Consider the following 14059-nt stretch of genomic DNA (forward strand, 5'->3'; position numbering starts at 1 on the left):
ATCCGGTCTTTTCCCCTCTGTTCTTCCTCTGGTGCTACAGAGACGGATAGAAGGAGCTTTTCCAGACCTTACAGTGCACAATATGGGACCTAATCACTGATATCCCAGATCTCCTCAGTACAAGCATACCGCCAACCTATGAGGACTAGAAAGAGGGCGAAACCATGCGGCACGCGTAGTCTGGCCACGCCCCTATCCACACCCCAAGCCACGCCCTTTTTATACCTTGGCAGGAGGAGATGTCTGTACAAAACGCAAGTTATCAAAAGGCTGAAGGAACACTTTATCAACATGAATGAAGGTTTTGAAGGGCATCCACTGTCCCGGCACTACCGGAAGTTCCACAACCAATCTTATAAGAACACTAAGTTTTGTGGGATCCGATTAGTCCCCAGAAAATGGAGGGGAGGTGATTACCTGAGATTAATGTCACGGATGGAATCCAAATGGATCTTCACATTAAATAGCTTGGCTCTGAAGGGCCTTAATCACGAGAGTCAGCTGTATGCCTTCAACTCGCAGCGGTATATACTGTATGTATTTTTTATCCCAGTACCAATTGAACATTTACATTGCACTTTTATGAACCTCCTTATATTTTATCAATATAATATGTCTTTTGGATATATTCCTTTGAATCCACCTATTTTATATACAGTCATATGAAAAAGTTTGGGCACCCCTATTAATCTTAAGCTTAATGTTTTATAAAAATTGGTGTTTTTGCAACAGCTATTTCAGTTTGATATATGTAATAACTGTTGGACACAGTAATGTTTCTGCCTTGAAATGAGGTTTATTGTGCTAACAGAAAATGTGCAATCTGCATTCAAACAAAATTTGACCGGTGCATAAGTATGGGCACCCTTATCATTTTCTTGTTTTAAATACTCCTGCCTACTTTTTACTGACTTACTAAAGCACTTTTTTTGGTTTTGTAACCTCATTGAGCTTTGAACTTTATAGCCAGGTGTATGCAATCATGAGAAAAGCTACTTAAAGTGGCCACTTGCAAGTTGTTCTCCTGTTTGAATCTCCTCTGAAGAGTGGCATCATGGGCTCCTCAAAACAACTGTCAAATGATCTGAAAACAAAGATTATTCAACATAGTTGTTCAGGGGAAGGATACAAAAAGCTGTCTCAGAGATTTAACCTGTCAGTTTCCACTGTGAGGAACATAGTAAGGAAATGGAAGAACATAGGGACAGTTCTTGTTAAGGCCAGAAGTGTCAGGACAAGAAAAACATCAGAAAGGCAGAGAAGAAGAATGGTGAGATCAGTCAAGGACAATCCTCAGACCACCTCCAGAGAGCTGCAGCATCAACTTGCTGCAGATGGTGTCACTGTGCATCGGTCAACTATACAACGCACTTTGCACAAGGAGAAGCTGTATGGGAGAGTGATGCGAAAGAAGCCGTTTCTGCAAGTACGCACAAACAGAGTCGGCTGAGGTATGCAAAAGCACATTTGAAGAAGCCTATTTCTTTTTGGAAGAAGGTCCTGTGGACTGATGAAACCAAGATTGAGTTGTCTGGTCATACAAAAAGGCGTTATGCATGGTGGCAAAAAAACACAGCATTCCAAGAAAAACACTTGCTACCCACAGTAAAATTTGGTGGAGGTTCCATCATGCTTTGGGGCTGTGTGGTCAATGCCGGCACTGGGAATCTTGTTAAAGTTGAGGGACGCATGGATTCCACTCAGTATCAGCAGATTCTTGGCAATAGTGTTCAAGAATCAGTGATAAAGTTGAAGTTACGCAGTGGATGGATCTTTCAGCAAGACAATGATCCAAAACACCGCTCCAAATCTACTCAGGCATTCATGCAGAGGAACAATTACAATGTTCTGGAATGGCCATCCCAGTCCCCAGACCTGAATATCATTGAACATCTGTGGGATCATTTGAAGAGGCTGTCCATGCTCGGCGACCATCAAACTTAACTGAACTGGAATTGTTTTGTAAAGAGGAATGGTCAAAAATACCTTCATCCAGGATCCAGGAACTCATTAAAAGCTACAGGAAGCGACTAGAGGCTGTTATTTTTGCAAAAGGAGGATCTACTAAATATTAATGTCACTTTTCTGGTGAGGTGCCCATACTTATGCACCTGTCAAATTTTGTTTGAATGCAGATTGCACATTTTCTGTTAGTACAATAAACCTCATTTCAAGGCAGAAACATTACTGTATCCAACAGTTATTACATATATCAAACTGAAATAGCTGTTGCAAAAACACCAATTTTTATAAAACATTAAGCTTAAGATTAATAGGGGTGCCCAAACTTTTTCATATGACTGTATGTATTTGTTTCTATACATTGATACCCCTATTGGAGATACAATATAATGTTTTTATTTTTCTCCTTCATTTTTTCCTTTTTATCTCTTGATGGTACTAAGTGCCGAATTTATACTATCCTGGCAATATACACTGATTAACAGACTGTTTTTTATAGCCATCAGAAATATAAGTATATAATTTTTATTCATTTTTAACTAATTGTGAAAGTTTGAACAAAGTCTTTTTTTATTATTATTTTTTTCACACACAGTCTATTCTTATTGGAATTCTATCTTAGTTCTATTGCACCTCCATATGTCCTTTTACACCGTCTTGATAGTATTGGATCTTCCTCCATTTCTTTGGTTGTATTATCTTTGTGGGGGGCGTTTGGACTTTATTAGGTTACCAGTTTGACTACCAGCGAGAAGCTGACGAAGAGGAACTGTGAGTCCTCGAAACGCGTAGTTTTTTTTGGCCTATACAGGACATCGAAGGAGAAGGAGAGAGTCAATGCACAGGGATAAGCCCTCCTGATATCCAGAAGATATATATAACCATATCATATTATTGATACAAAATATAAATGCACAGAGTCAATAAAATCACTTAAAAACACCAAACCCCATCCTTACTTTGCAAGATACCTATTCCAAAGGTGTATCTAGGTTTTCTGGCACCCGGTGCAGAAGGGGCTGGCTGGCACATTTTAGCCTGGGGGGCAAGCACACAGCAGTGGCCCATGAGTAGCGGCCCATCCTTAACATGTTTATTACCAGATGCATCATAAGCCTATATTCACATGACCGTATTGTCTAAGTGTTGCCTGTGAAAAAAGCTGACAGCACTTGGACCAGTTCAGATGAGTGTTTGTAGTGGTCAGACATAGTACATATTATTCTTATGTATTACTATTTTTAAAGCAGATATACCTTTTTAGAGATGTAGTACCAGGGGCGGACCTACCGCCCGTGCAGCCGGTTCATTGAACGGGGACCCTGGAGGGAGAGGGGGCCCCTCCAGCCTCCAGCAGGGCTGCCATCATGGCATGACTGCCCTGACTCCAGCATGGGGCCCAGCCGGTCAGGGCCCCCCTAGGAGCCCCCCTCTTGTGCGTCTCCTCATGGGCCCCCCCCCTGCAGGACCCCCCGCCATCACATGACCAGAGATGTGCCTGCGCTCAGCATGGGCCCCATGCTGAGCGCAGGGACATCTCCGGTCATGTGACGGCGCCGGCACAATACTTACCCCTCCCCGTGCCTCCGCAGCGTCTGCCGCGTCCTCTGACTGTGACGTCTCAGGTCAGAGGGCGCGGTGACGTCTTTACACCGAGCGCTCTCTCCTGAGCTGTCACATCATAGAGCGGGAAGACGCGCGCAAAGCTGGAGTCCAGATCAGCAGCAGGTAAGAAGTGAGGTGAGTATTTTTTTTTTTTTTTTTATGTATGGGGGCATGGGGCATTTAATGGTGGGGGGAGAGTGGGTGTGACATCCTGCATGGGGCATTATATGGGGGGGGTGGTGTGACATCCTGCATGGGGCATTATATAGGGGGGGGATTGGCATCCTGAATGGGGCATTATATGGGGGAGGGGGGAATTGACTTCCTGCATGGGGCATTATAAGAGGGGAAGGGGGAAGTGACATCCTGCATGGGGCATTATAAGAGGGGAAGGGGGGAAGTGACATCCTGCATGGGGCATTATAAGAGGGGAAGGGGGGAAGTGACATCCTGCATGGGGCATTATAAGAGGGGAAGGGGGAAAGTGACATCCTGCATGGGGCATTATAAGAGGGGAAGGGGGGAAGTGACATCCTGCATGGGACAATATAAGGGAGGGGCGGCGTGACATTCTGCATGGGGCATTATAAGGGAGGCGGTGTGACATCCTGCATGGGGCATTGTAAGAGGGGGAGGGGGGAATTGACATCCTGCATGGGGCATTATATAGAGGGTGGGTGTGTGACATACTGCATGGGGCATTATAAGGAGGGGGGGTGACCGCCTGCATGGGGCATTATAAGGGAGGGGGTGGTCTGACATGCTGCATGGGGCATTGAAAAGGGGGGAAGTGACATCCTGCAAGGGGCATTATATGGGGGGAAGAGGTGACATCCTGCATGGGGCATTTTATGGGGGGTAGATGTGACATCCTGCATAGCGCATAAAAAGGGGGGTGTCATCCTGCATTGGGCATTATAAGGGGGGAACAGCCTGCATGGAGCGTTACATAGGGGCCAATATTCTGTATGGAGAGTTATATGGGGACCAGTATCCTGTATGGAGCATTATATAGGGACCAGTATCCTGTATGGAGCATTATAAGGGGGTCAGTATCCTGTATGGAGCATGATATGGTGCCCATAATACTGTATGGAGGACTATACTGTCCGGTCTGCACTGTGCGTTGTGAGGATTCGCCGGTTTCTGAGCTATTGTAGAATTTACAATAGATATCACTCATGTAATGTAGTAAGTGAAATCCTTGGCCTTGTACTATATATATATATTTCTCTGCGGTATCTGTGCATCATGAATCATGGTATGTGTTAAAGGGGCCCACTGAAACTCTGTCGCCCAGGGCCCACAAAAACCTGGAGCCGGCCCTGGGGGTAAGTATAACAAGTTGTATTTTTTTTTACATACAATTAATTAACTTGGAGTGGGGGGAATCAGAGATGCACGGGGGTATGAGAGATGCACGGGGGGGGACCCTTCATGCCCCCTATGAAGGGCGGGAGGGGCCCCCAAAAAATTCTTGCACAGGGGCCCACTACAGTCTGTGTCCGCCCCTGTGTAGTACGCTGTGTTTTTCTACACTCCTAAAATAACATATCAGCAGACAGCGGTGGATTAAGAGTAGCAAGGGCCCCGGGCAGTTTAGAAGGCGTGGCCCCCCCCCCCCACACATGATTTATCACGTGACATGTCACATGATCCCATGTGATAGATCATGTGATAGTTCACGGGAAATTAATTTGGCACAATATTAATTGTGCTGCCCCATCTGAGAGCAGCACAATATTGGTGCAGATACCCTGATTCCAGCGATGTGTCACTTTTACAGCTGCTTGTTGTCATTTTGAGAAAATCACCGTTTTATCTGCTGCAGATCTAGCAGCTCTCTGAATGCTGCGCTCTGTATAGCCCCGCCCACACCACTGATTGGCAGCTTTCTGCCCATGCTCAGTGTACACAGAAATCTACTGATCAGTGATGGGGGTGGGGTCCTACAGAACTTACTAGTCATCTAGTGATAATTACCTGCTGACAAATCAATGATTTTATCAAAGCAACAATAAGCAGCCCAGTAAGTGACACATTACTGGAATCAGTGCCTCTAACCCTACATTATGCTGCTCTCAGATTAGGTGGCAAAAACCTGATGACAGATTCCCTTTAAAGGAGCTGTAAAGACAAAAAAGTTTGTATTAAAAAAAATACAAGCCATTTGTGAAATTAACTTTTTTTCATTGTTAATTCACATTAGACTGTATCTTCAACACTTTTGTCAGCAGGTCTTATTACAGACTCTGAATAGGGCAGCTCTCTCCCTCTCCCTCAGCAGAAAGTCACAGCATGGTTAAAAAACAGGATATTTTATGATTTTCTCATAATAAATAAAAAAGGACATGCAAGTCCTCCAAACTATTTTCCGTTTCTCTATAGGGGAGGTCCTAAATCTTTCTTGTTCTTTAGTTGATCACATGTCAAAAATGCAAAGCATTTACTATGAACTCGCCTAAAAAAATATACACTTGGAGAGTAATATCATCATCTGCATGCAAATATTCCTTGACTCTAAGGGCTCGCTCACACTGTCGTATAACACGGCCGAATGCTATGTGATGTTTTATCGGATAGGACTCGGCCCTATGTTATACTATGGGACAGTGCAGATCTGCGATTATTGGCATGAGAAAATAATCTCATTCGATATTCGGACCATGTGCACCCATACAAGTCTACAGGTGCACGTAAAACATTGGACTGCACTCAGATGTCATCCAAGTGCAGTCCGATGAACACTCACAGAGACTATGGAGAAGATGGAGAAATTAAGTTCTTCATCTTCTCCATATCTGTGCTGCGAGAGAATCGGATCACACTCAGCTGAAGCTCTGACAGAGGTTGAGCCGAATGTCATTAGCATAATTGGCCCTACTCTCTTGCATGAGAGAATATATGGCTTAGTGAGTGGACCCTAAAACTGAATAGTAGTGACGGACTGGCACCTCACAAGCGGGATCCATGTAGCTCTCAGATGTCATGTAGGTAGGGCTTCATTCCATGGGGTAGGGCTTAATTTCAAGGTATATAAAAACAATGGACTTCAAATAAAAATTAAATGAACACAAAAAGCACTAATTGAATTATTTTTTTCGTATTTATGTTTGCAGCCCCTTTAAAAACCCTTTGAGGACCAAGGCACATATATGTCTCATAGTTTTAAACTGGAAAAAAATTTGATTGAATAAAATTTAAGGTCCTCCAAGGTTTAAGTAGGTCATAAATTCATATGAATACTTGCTCATACAATTGCACATGCCAAAAGATGAAGAAGAACAGAATCAAAAATATGACATTAAGTGGAGCACTTACAGGTATTCAAGGTGAAAGAGACCAGCAAAGGCATCGTCTCGAATGACAGTAAATGAGTTAGAATTCAGCAAGCTGAAAATGCAGACAGCAGGTTAGAAGCGAACCAGACTTTATGGTGCTCAGAATTAGTCAAGCAGAATTTATTGACTGCTCTTGCAAAGCACTGAGACTCCCGCTGTGTATAGATGGCGCCGTGCGGCCTCCCGCTGTGTATAGATGGCGCCGTGCGGCCTCCCGCTGTGTATAGATGGCACTGTATAGATGGCTACGTGGGGCCTCCTGCTGAGTATACGTGTATAGATGGCTACGTGCGGCCTCCTGCTGAGTATAGATGCCGCACGGCGCTCCCCCCAGAGACAGCAGGAGGCCACACAGCGCCATCTATACACAGCAGGAGGCCACACGGCGACATCTATACTCAGCGGGGGGCCGCACGTAGCCATATATATACAGCGGGGGGCGCACGTAGCCATCTATACACAGCGGGGGGCCGCACGGCGCCGTCTATACACAGCGGGGGGCCGCACGTAGCCATCTATACACAGCGGTGGGCCGCACGTAGCCATCTATACACAGCGGGAGGCCGCACGGCGCCCCCCCAGAGACATCAGGAGGCCGCACGGCGCCAACTATACTCAGCAGGAGGCCGCATGCAGTCATACACACACACAAACATATACAGACACGCATAAACACATTTGAAACACAAAAATACATACAAACAGACATCACACAATGACATCTGCCCCCCCCACACACACAAACAGACAGACATCACACACACACACACCTGCCCACACACACACACCTGCCCACACACACACACACCTGCCCACACACACCTGCCCACACACACATCTGTGTGTGTGTATGTATAGTGTGTGTGTGTGTATAATGTGTGTGTATGTATAGTGTGTGTGTATGTATAGTGTGTGTGTATGTATAGTGTGTGTGTATAATGTGTGTGTATGTATAGTGTGTGTGTGTATGTATAATGTGTGTATGTATAGTGTGTATAATGTGTGTGTATGTATAGTGTGTGTGTATGTATAGTGTGTGTGTGTATTTTTTTTTAAGTTAAAAACAAGTAAAATGCATGTGGCATCAATATCAAGACTCCAGATATAAGGGCCTATTCCCACTGAATTTTGCAATGCATTCATCTCCTCTTTCCAGGCTTCTATCTAAATCCCTGAAAAATGGCATTCAGATGTGCTTTGACATAGCCATTGATTTGAACAAAGGCAAACCGAGGCTAAAGTCTGAATTTTTAGGCTCCATTTGCTCTGCTTTCAGATGTCTCATTTCAGACAGCACAATCCAGAAGGGGGCTGGAAGCAAGTGTAACTAGAAGGAAGCCCCACATGACCGGGATGGGCCACGAGGGTGTAATTTTAATCCCAATATCGGGATTGGTTATAAACCTGGAGGGGCGGGCATTGGGAAAGGGGGGGGGAGATATAATAAGGAAAAGTGCGGGAAAACGGTCAGTCCAGGAAGGAAGTCAGCGGGGGAAAGTTGCTGAACTTAAAAAAAAAAAAAAAAACTGCCACTTTCCCATTGTTTGGTACACTTACCAGGACTATGGAGACCGTTGATTTCCTGATCACCAAGCTGAGGGAGGCTGCTAGATCCAGGCGTGGAGGGTGGCTCGAGTCCCAGCTGTCGGGATTGCTGGGGAACGCCGGGGTAGAAGAACCCCCGTCGGGATCTGGAAGAAGCGGCAGGAGGACGCGGCCCCCCGAGAGGCTCTCCCCGGAGATGGTTAGCACGGGCAGCAGGCGCAGGCTGCGGAGCCCCTCAGGGGACCCTGCGTCCGGTGAGCGGGCCAGCGGAAACCCCCGCTGGCGTGCCCGCCGCGGCAGGAATACGCCCAGCCGGCCTGCGGGCTCCTCCAGCATCGGGTCGCGGTCCGCGACCAAGGCGCCCCGCTCGGCTGTAGTGCGGCCTGCTACGGCGGCGCGCCGCAATACTAGAGCCCGGGCTGCGCCGGAAGCAAGACTCGCGCTGCAGCCGCGTCACCTTCCGGTGGGCGGGGTTTTACCGGAAGTGCGTCAAACGTCACTTCCGGAACTGGAGTCATGTGACAGGGGTGCTCAGGAAGCGAGCGGAGGGCGCCTGGACACGCCCCCCGCTGCAGAAGCCGGCGTTGATGCACGGCACCGCTTGCCCACCAGGAATCGGAGCCCCAGAGCGGATGAGCGGACCAGAGGGACCACCAGCACGGCAGGCACACCTGGCGATGTACCAGTCGGGGTGCCTGCCAGGGACATCAGCAGAAGGAGACAGCAGCCCAGGTGCACGGGCAGGCAGCAGCAATTCGGGGTCCTGCTGCCTGGCTCGAGTCAGCAAATTCATGCCAGTGGAGCGGCGGGCAGCAGCACAGGGCTACCTGGCAGTCACCCATGGACCACCACGGATCGGGCTAGGGAGTCCGGGTCTGGAATTCAAGGAGTGCCGCGGATGGCGGGGAGGACTGGAGCCGGGACCGGCGGGAGACGATTGACGGGGACATCGGCACGTGCTCAGGTCCCCTCTGGTGACGAGGAGGCCAGGGGCGCGGGCCTTGAGCAGCAGCAGGAGTCTGGCGAATCAGAGTGTGGCAAGGATGAAAGCGAATCCAGGATTCATCAGGACTCGGGACGTTCGGCTGGCAGGGACACAGCACCTGCGCAGCTTGGTGAGTATGCGTCCATGTATTGTTTGTCGCCCGCTGGGTCATTAGTTGATGGGGGAGGTGATAGGCAGTTGGCTGGGCCCAGCGGGGAAAATACTAGGGGAGGTCGTGGGTCAGATGTAGTGGGTCTTAGGGACATTTTGTTTAGCATGTCGCAAATTTTGGCTAGAATAGACGGTGGTGGAGTTAATCAAGGGGGTTTGTTACCTGCGGCGGCGTGGGTACCTAGTCAACCGGTGTTGTCGCAGGTGGGGAGCGAGTCGGCCAGGTCGGCGGTGAATGCAGCCGGGACACCTTCTGGGGCATCGGTTTGCGTACAGGCAGAGAAGGACAAAGCGGATACCGTAAAGCTGGATGATAGGGCAAAAGGGGAGATATATGTGTGCTTTGAGGGGCCGTTGGGGGCACACTTAAAAAAAAAAAAAAAAAAAGAAGAAGAAAGGAAAAAGTTTGGCGGGATGACTATGTTGAAATTTTTTCCCTTCTTCCGCTGGAAAAGTTTAATCTGGATAAGGGTAAAAAGGACGATAGTAAAAAAGAGGAAGAAGAGAAGCGTAGGTGGAGGTTGATTCCTCAGACGTTTGTTAATTGGTTACAGGCTTTTGCAATATTGGCTAGCGTTATTGGGGAAAAAGCTCCGGATAATTACTCAGGTTTATTTTGCTATCTTGATTCTATTGGGGAGGCTCATCGTACTTATGGGGGTCAGGCGTGGTTACGATATGACGAGCAATTTAGGCAGAGGAAAGCTGTCCGCCCAGAGATCAGATGGGATCAAAAGGACATTGGGTTGTGGTTGAAGGTTATGACCCCACTGAGGTATGGGCAGTCCTTTCACGGGAGCAACAGTAGTGGGAATCAGTCAGCAGGACACGGGGGAAGTAGTCAAGTGGCACACAGCACAAAAAAAAAAAAAGGAAGCGGGAACTTGCTGGCAATTTAATGACGGCCAATGCAAGTTCGGGACCTCCTGTAAATTTAAACATGTGTGCTCCCATTGTAACGGAAGTTTGCACGGAGCATCAAAATGCTTTAAGAAGGGTAAGGGAAAGCCGACAGTGGGTACCGGTTAAAGGGGTGACTCCGGTGAGGGTTCACGCGATGGCCCCCCTTTCTAAGTAGGTATCCGGATCAATTGAAGGCTAAGGTAATTGCAGATGGTTTTTTGGAAGGGTTTAGAATCCCTCCTCCTGATCATGAGGCCCCCCTTTTTAGTTAAAAATTTGACGTTGGCTTCCCTTCATCCGGAAGTGGTTAGTGTGAAGTTGGCTAAGGAGGTGGAATTGGGCAGGATGGCTGGACTGTTTAAGGAATTGCCTAGTAGAAAGGTGACTATCTCGCCTTTGGGGGTTGTGCCCAAGAAAGAGCTGAATAAGTTTCGTTTAATTCAGCATTTGTCGTACCCGAAGGGGCTTTCGGTTAATGATGGTATTGCGCAGGAGTTGTGTTCGGTTGAATATACATCATTCGATGCGGCAGTGCATTGGGTACGGAGATACGGGCCAGGCTCGTTGCTAGCTAAGACTGATATCGAGTCAGCCTTTAGGTTGTTGCCAGTTCACCCGGATAGCACCCCGTTGTTAGTTTGTTTTTGGGAAGGGGAGTACTATGTGGATAGGTGTTTGCCAATGGGTTGTGCGATTTCGTGTTCTTTGTTTGAAACGTTTAGCTCCTTTTTGGAATGGGTAGTGAAGGACCTTGCTTCTGTTAAGTCGGTCATTCATTATTTGGATGACTTCTTGTTTATAGGCCCCCCGCAATCGTTGTTGTGTAGGAATTTGTTAGGTACTATGGTGTGGGTAGCAGAGCATTTTGGCGTGCCGTTAGCAGAAGAACAAACGGAAGGACCTGGCACCATTTTAAGTTTTTTGGGCATTGTAATTGATACCGAAAGAATGGAGTGTCGGTTACCGGATGATAAATTGAGTTTGCTTAAACAGGAGGTCGATAGGATCAGGAAGTTGCGCAAGGTGACCCTGAGGGAGCTACTGTCGCTGTTAGGGCATTTGAATTTTTGCCTGCTGGATTATGCCAATGGGCAGAATATTTTGTCGCAGGTTGTCAGGAGCGACAGCAGGAGTGCACGGGCCGCATCATTTCATTCGCCTTAATAAGGACCACAAGGAGGATCTAAAAGTTTGGAAATTGTTTTTGGAAAGTTATAACTGCAGGTCAGTAATCCCGCAGGAGTTCTTGAGCAGTTTTGATTGTGAGATATTTACGGATGCGGCAGGAGGTGTCGGTTACGGGGGCCTACTGGAAAGGGCGGTGGAGCGTTGGCGAGTGGCCGAAGGTGTGGAAAGAGTGGGGTCTTACGAGGAACTTGGCATTTTTGGAATTGTTTCCTATTGTTGTTGCGGTTACCATTTGGGAGAGTGTTTCGCCAACAGGAGAATTCGGTTTCACTGCGATAACATGGGAGTGGTGTCTGTCATCAACAGTTTGTCGGCCTCGTCTCCGCCTGTGATTAGGCTACTGAGGGAACTAGTACTTTGTTGTCTTAAGCTGAACGCTTGGATTTCAGTGGTACATGTTCCACGTGTACAAAATTCCATAGCAGATGCCTTGTCTCGTTTTCAGTGGGATCGTTTTCGGATGCTAGCTCCAGAGGCAGAGGACGTGGGACAGGAATGCCCTTCGTGCTTGTGGCAGCTGGTTATGGAAGAGCGGGACGGTTAATAACGGGAGTCCATCACGAGACAGACCTGAGCATTATACGAGGCATCGTGGCGAGTATGGCAAAGTTGGATTATGCAGTGGGGTGTGATGGAGAGTGATGGAGATAGAGAGATGGCGGTGTTGTTTCTCGTGGGAAGGGCAGCGGAGAGCGGATGGTCGGTTTCAAAAGTTGGCAAGTTTGTTGCAGGTTTAGCGTTTGGTTTTAAATTGCAGGGGATAAAGGATGTTACGAAGTCCTTTTTAGTGAAGCAAGCTCTCAAGGGCTTTAGGAGAAGAGGTAAAGAGTTGGATAAAAGGAGGCCGGTTACCTTTAGTATTTTGGAACGTTTGGGTTTTGTATTGGATAAGATTTGTTGTTCAGTTTTTGAAGCCACACTGTTTAGGTTGGCTTTTTCATTGGCGTTTTTTGGTGCGCTAAGAGTAGGTGAATTGGTGGCACCAAGCAGGAATAAGGTTGGGGGTTTGTTTGCTGAGGATATGAGTGGTCGAGATGGGGGTATTGAATTTTGGATTAGGTGGGGGAAGATGGATCAATTGGGCAAAGGTAAACGAGTAATATTGGGTGAGGTTATGGGATCTTTTCTTTGTCCTAAGAGATGTTTATTGGCTTATTGGCAGGTTTGGCCAGGGCGGAAGGGCCCATTATTGTGTCATGAAAATGGAGACTTTTTGGCACGTTTTCAATTCATAGCGGTGTTTAAAAAGGGGATTGCTGAGCTGGGCATTAGCCCTGAGGTATACGGGTCACATTCATTCAGAATTGGTGCGGCATCAGAAGCGGATGGCTTGGGGTTAGGCAAGGATGTGATAAAACGTATTGGGAGGTGGAGTTCTGATCGTTACCTGTCTTATGTAAGGCATTAGGTATGCGGTCTTAGGTAATTTGCCTTTTGAGATTCGAATACCTTTTGGTTGTCTTGTTGCTGGTGGCGTCCCGTTGTTAGTTTGGATGCTAGGACACTCTTTCGTCAATTGGGGGGCGCTGAGGGCGGACGTGAGGCCGGACGGTAGGCAAATGGGTTTTAGCAGGGAGCAAGCTGTGGTTCGGTGGTTGGGTTTTTCGAGGGATGGTTTGGAGAAGGGTGGTGCCAGAATTCCATAAAGCAGCTCGTTTGGATCGGGCTCCGGATATTTTGGTGGTGCATATGGGGGGAAATGATTTGGACGGCTCGGCCGGTTAGGGAATTGATGAGGGACATTCGAATCGGTCTGTTAAGGTTATGGACATCTTTTCCTGAGGTGTTGACAGTGTGGTCTGACATTTTGCCCAGAGGAAAATGGAGGGAGGCCAGATCATTGAAGGGAATTAATAGGGCACTTATAAAGTTGAACAGAGCTATATCAGCTTTTGTTACCAGGAACGGGGGAGTAAGCGTGCGGCATCTTGATCTGGAAGTGGGAGTTGGAGATTTTTGGAAAAAGGACGGCGTACATTTGAATGATATTGGCATTGATTTATGGGTATTGGTCATACAGGAGGGGATCGAAAGGGCTTTTGTTGTGTTGGGGAGCTCACGAGCCTGAGGTGGTCAGGGCTGTTCGTTGGTGGCGGGGGGTGGGGTTCTTGGAGTTGGCACAGAAGTGCCGGTGGAAAGAATATTGGATAATCACAGGCAGTGCCTTGATTAACCGGGGTGATCTGGCATTTGGTTTTGGGCTCTGGACGGGGTTTTACCCTGGGAGCTTTTGGTGCCCTTGAGCTGGTGATGGACGGCTGAGGGTAATATGGTGGTTCGAGTTCGGTTTAATTTATGCCAGATCTAATTTTAACTCCAAGAACCCTCCCTTCTTATTTATTTTATAACACTGTTAATA

This window comes from Phyllobates terribilis, unplaced genomic scaffold, assembly GCF_046119375.1.
Source record: "Phyllobates terribilis strain yellow unplaced genomic scaffold, ASM4611937v1 Scaffold_69__1_contigs__length_7402412, whole genome shotgun sequence".
In the NCBI taxonomy this organism is placed as follows: domain Eukaryota; kingdom Metazoa; phylum Chordata; class Amphibia; order Anura; family Dendrobatidae; genus Phyllobates; species Phyllobates terribilis.